We start from the raw sequence: 6,000 nt of genomic DNA on the forward strand, positions 1-6,000 counted from the left end.
GTAAGTAGCATTATTCCCTAGGTAGGGGATATGGAATTAATGTGTGTGTGTGTATATATATATTCCATGTAATTATAGTGAAACTGTAATTGTAAGTTAAATAAACTCTTTCCTCCTCTGTATTGTTTTCTGTCAAGGTATTTGTCACAGCAACATGAAATGAGGACATGTGTTTTCCCCATTTTATAATTGGCTTTTATGTTGATTTTAATATTGAGCTTTGAATAATCATATATCCTTTAGATCTATATTCCAGCTGTATTGTTGGATATATATATATTAACCTGTAGTTTGTCTTTTCATCTTTTTCACACAAAAAAGGCACAAGTCTTTCATGGAGCAAAAGTTTTAATTTTGGTGAAGTCCAGTTTATCAGTCTTTTATAGATTATGTTTAGTGCCCACTTAAGAATCCTTCCCCATTGGATAGTGGTGGCAGTGGCACACGCCTTTAATTCCAGCACTTGGGAGGCACAAGCAGCTAGATCTCTGTGAGTCTGAGACCAGCCTGGTCTACAAAGTGAGTCCAGGACAGTCAGCCAGAGCTACACAAAGAAACCATGTCTTTCAAAAATCCAAAGAGAAAAAGAAAGAAAGAAAAGAATCCTTTCCTAACCAGAAAGGGGACCATGAAAAAGATCTTAGGGGGCAGGAAAAGGATTAAGAGAGGGAAAAGAAATTCATGTGACATAAAAGCAAAGATGGGGGGAAAGGGAAGGTCAATGGCAAAGTCTATCTCTGTAAAAGGCAGCAAAATAACCTTATAGACTCTTTAGGGGGATGGCATGCCACTGCTGATGAATAATTACAAACTATGTTAACTTTAAAGAAATTATTTATTTATTATTTATATAGCATTATGTTTGAATGTGTGCCTGTATGCCAGAAGAAGCCACCAGATCTCATTATAGATGGTTGTGAGCCACCATGCAGTTGCTGGGAATTGAACCCACCATCTTTGGAAGAACAACCAGTGCTCTTAACCTCTGAGCAATCTCTCCAGCTCTTTTTTTTTTAAAGTGAGTTTTTTTTTTTTTAAGATTTATTTATTTTATTATGTATACAATGTTCTGCCTTCATGTACTCCTGAACGCCAGAAGAGGGCACCAGATCTCATTATAGATGGTTGTGAGCAACCGCGTGGTTGCTGGGAATTGAACTCAGAAGCTCTGGAAGAGCAAGTGTTCTTAACCTCTGAGCCACATCTCCAGCAACTTTAAAGAAATTAATGAAAACAAAACAAAAAAACTTTTTTCTTGTATGTAATCTACATTTTTAGATATATAATTTTAATTGAAATCTTTGACTTACTTTGAGTCAATGCTTACATAAAGTGTGAAGTTCCCGTTTTTTTGTTTTTGTTTTTGTTTTTGTTTTTTTTGCCTGTAGTTATCTGTGGTAGGTGAGGCCACATCCCCACATCTCACTGAAGATGTTCGTGTCTGGATATCTGTAACCTCTGAATGTTGCCTCTGGTGTGGCCAAGGGGGTTAAATTAGCTTCCTATGCCAGCAGGATGCTCAGGGAGGAAAGGCATCTGCTGCCAAGCCCAAGGCAGGCATTCCAGCCCCAGACCCCACACGGTAGAAGAAAAGAACTAATACCAGACATTCTCTGACTTTCCTGGCATCTGCACAAGTGCATGCATGCACATTAAACAAGTAAAGAAATAAATGCTAGAAAAAGAATTTAAGAAATTAGGCTTCCTGAGGCTGAGTGATTGTCCTGGATTACCCACATAGGCTAGTGAGTCCCAAGGGTCTACGTAGTAGGGAAACAAACATGAAGCCAGAATGAGTGGTAGGAGATGTGAATGCAGCAGCAAGATGTTGGAATGACACAAGGGAGGAGCCGTAAACCAAGAATTGCATGCAGCCTTCATCAGTTTGTGATAAAGATGAGTCTAAAACTGCTTCTTCTAATTCAGTCCTTTATATTTTCTTCATTTTTTTCCATTGCACCATACAGCCTCTCTATGTGTTTAAAATGCTAGAAGTGATCACACAATTTCATACTGGACTTTCATTATGATAACTGATCCATGTATTTACCCCTCATATAGACATATACTGGGCATTTGCACAAACCAGCCCTATGGCTACAGACTTAAGCTGCAGCTTTAGACTCAAGGCACTTGCTCTTTAGAGGGTGCATGATGGTACTCAGGCGAGATGCGGGTGAGACATATATGAGAGAGACAATACATAGAATGTATGTATATAGCTACAGATATGTATCATATATCCTTTATCTATAACAATTTATCATACTGTTACACAGTTATTCAGCAGAGAGGCCCTTACCAGGAGGAGTTGCCCTGGTGAGGATGAGGATGAAGGAGGCTAAGGAGTGAGGTGTGGTAGGAAAGGCATCTAGTCCTTGCACAGGCATAAAGGTACAAGAGCGCTGTGAACCAGGGACCCCTGGCTGACTCAGGGTTAGGTCATTAGATGGGAAAATGGCCCTTGAAGAATAAGACAGAGGTCTGTTTATATTAAGGTTTTGCATGCTTTAATAAGAAACTCTTAGCCAGGTGTGGCGGCATATGCCTTTAATCCAGGCAGAGGCAGAGGCAGAGGCAGAGGCAGAGGCAGAGGCAGAGGCAGAGGCAGAGGCAGAGGCAGAGGCAGAGGCAGAGGCAGAGGCAGAGGCAGAGGCAGAGGCAGAGGCAGAGGCAGAGGCAGAGGCAGAGGCAGAGGCAGAGGCAGAGGCAGAGAAATCTGATCTTGAAAAAACATAAAAAGAAAGATAAAACAAATAATAATTAAAAAAAACTTCTCTTAGTTTAACTGTCAAACAATGAGCTATATTATAAGATTTAAACAAGATTTTTTCTGCCTGCATGTCCTGCATACCTAGTACCTGCAGAGACCAGAAATGGGTACTAGATTCTCTGGAACTGGAGTTAGACAGTTGTGGGTACTGAAAATTGTCCTCTGGTCCTGTGGAAGAGAAACAAGTGCTCTTAACTGCTGAGCTACTTCTCTAGACAAACAGCAACAGCAGCAGCAACAACAACAATAAAGTGTAGCCTGCTGGGAATGGTGCTGCACTCAGGGAGGCAGAAGCAAGCGGATCAAATGAGTTCGAGGCCAACCTGGTTTACACAGCGAGTCCAGGACAGCCAGGACTACACAGAGAAACCCTGTCTCGGAAAAAGGATGAAAGAAAGAAAGAAAGAAAGAAAGAAAGAAAGAAAGAAAGAAAGAAAGAAAGAAAGAAAGAAGGAAGGAAGGAAGGAAGGAAGGAAGGAAAGAAAGAAAGAGAGAGAGAGAGAAAGAAGCCTCTTCAGCATATCCTACCCACCACCACAACTGGCCAGAAGGGGCTTTAGAAATGTGGTCCTACGTCTGTAGAAGAGAACTAAAATCAGGCAATGGTACGACATCAAAGCTTCTCCTGTAATCCAGGGCTGATGAGACTGCTCTAGGGAGCTGCTGTTGGATTGGGTCTGAGGCTGTAAAGGTGGCAGATGCTGTGGGCAGCATGTGCCTAGTGGGATATAACAAAGAATGGTCCTGGAACTCTGGCCTCCACGGGCTGCATGCACATGGTGCACTTTTAAGCTGTGTGCACGTGGTGTGATACATACATGTAGGTAAGACACGTATGCACATAAAGTACAAACAAGTCTCTAGAAATTAAAACAGAATTACACAAATGCTTGGACAATTCTGGTGATTTATTTTTCTTGGCTACACTGCTCACTCATGGTTCCTGACACTAGCAGACGGCAACACTTTAATACTATATCACTTGATATATTTGTAATATTACCTGTTTTAACGTGAACGTGGAGTTGCCTACTATTCAGTCACAAAATAATAAAAGCTAAACATAATAGACACAAAACAAAAGATTCCTAATCCCGACACTCCCATGCAAGAGTGGCCATACGCTATTTTTGGCTTCCGAGCATCTGTCTCTCCCTCCCAGAAAACACACCTTAATTTTACTCCCACTCCTCCTTTCCACAGTCCACAGGCTCCCAAGGATGAGAACTGTTCTGACTGGACTGTGAAGTGTCACCCAGAGGCTCACATGCTGGACACTTGGTCCCAACCTGATAGTGTGGTTTGGAGAAGATGCATGTCTCTTGGGTGTGGGGACCCCTGATGGAGTGCATGATGGGGACCTGGCCTTTGGAGGTTCTATCTGCCTCTGGTGCAGGCAGCCCCACAGCTCTTCCTCTCCTCACCATGTGGGCCCTGCCCTGATAGACTGGAAATGTGAGCCAAAAGAAAGTCTCTCAATCCAGTTGCTTATGTCAGGCGTTTTGTCACAAGGAAAGCAAAGTAGTGTAAAACTGGCTAAAGGATTTGGGCCTCAAGCTAAAGAAAACCTACCAATGTCAATTACTCTGATCCACTGTAGTTTCTAAGTGGGTCTAATGGGTCTAGCTGGGTCTAATTGGAAACAGAAGTGTCCAGTCTGTGACCCGTGAGCTGCACACAGCCCAGGACAGCAATGGCTGGGGCCAAACACAGAGCTGTAAACTTAGCTGAAATGTGAGGTAACGTTTGTTTCCCTATTGTGTGATTCCCCACCACGAGCCTTGTTGATGAGAGTGTTGTGTTGCAATGACACAAAACAAATGTAAACTATGGCAACCTGAGGGCTGGGAGCTGCAGGCCAACAGAAGGAAGCAGAGGCCTTTGCTTGGAGAGTGAGTGGCGTTGCAGATCTGGCAGACATCTTGGGCATGAAGGGAAAGTACACCCACCACTGCAGCCAGCTTAGAGGCAGAGCTGACATGAACATAACCATATCACTCAGGATCTAGATCAATCTGAGATGAAAGTGATTTGGTTTGGGGACTCGAGATATTCCTCTGGCCATTTTGGGCCAGGTTTTGTCACCGAGAAATGAAGGATTTCCATACTTGAAGACTTCCCTAGAAGGGGCACCTTACCTTGGGAGAGCCAGAGACAATGAGAATGAAGGGACATGAGCTTCTGATCTGGTACCCCTGGGCCATTGACCTAGGCACGTCCCCCTTTAACTTTGAGGTAGATAGGCATGAGGCCTATGGGAATGAAAGGCCTGCATGGCTCTGGAAGGCCTTGTTCTCTCCCATTCCCTCTGCCTTGGTAAAAACTCTTAGATCACATTCCTAAAGCTAGCCGCCTAGGTCTATTCCCTTACTTGGCCACTTTCTCCTGAGGCTACCAAGGCCCAGCTACCAAAGTACTGAAGTTCAGCAATCAAAAGCCCCCTTTGGTTCACCTAATTAACACACTCAATTAAAATTAAACACCTTTATAAACTGCCACTTTTCTATGTGACACATCTGTCTCCTCACTATCCAGGGCAGTCCTTTGTCGTCCCCCCAACCCCCTCCCAGGACAAATACCCCTTACCCCTCTTCTGTGCTCCTTGTCTCCCCTCTCCTTTGCTCCCTTTTCCTTCTCCTCCTTCCTCTATCTCCCATCTTTGTCCCTTATCCCTGTCCTCTGTCCCCCTGGGTAGATAATCTTCTTTGTGCTGAGAAGTAAATCTTGGGGGTGCAGAGCTGACGGTTTTTCTTTCCAGAACAAGTTCAGAAGCTCCATCTTCCTCATCAGGAAGCCTCTGATGGAGTGCATCTTGTTCCAAGGCTTCCAGAGAGATGCTGGGTGCTTGGAAAGCTCTGACACAGGGAAGCCTCTGTATGAAGCCTCCTCCAGACTTGCCTCCAACGGAAGCTTAAGGGCTTTCTTCCTTCCACCTCCACTATCTGCTCCTTACCTCACAGAGAACGTGAATACATTTTTTCCTTGGGGACTGCCATCCTACTCTGGTTTTGTACTCTAAAGGCTTTAAAGTTGTGCATTTCAAACCACTGGTCATTCTCTGCAAGGGCTTGTGAAAGCAGGCCTGTAGATCCCCTAACCTGCCCTGTGCTGCTCTAACGGAATACTAGAGAATGAGCAGCTTACCTGAAGAACATACATTTATTTATCATAGTTCTGGAGGTTGGGAAGTCAGTGGTCAAGGGTCTGGGATTTGGCAAGGACTCTGG

Source organism: Meriones unguiculatus, chromosome 5, assembly GCF_030254825.1.
Source record: "Meriones unguiculatus strain TT.TT164.6M chromosome 5, Bangor_MerUng_6.1, whole genome shotgun sequence".
In the NCBI taxonomy this organism is placed as follows: domain Eukaryota; kingdom Metazoa; phylum Chordata; class Mammalia; order Rodentia; family Muridae; genus Meriones; species Meriones unguiculatus.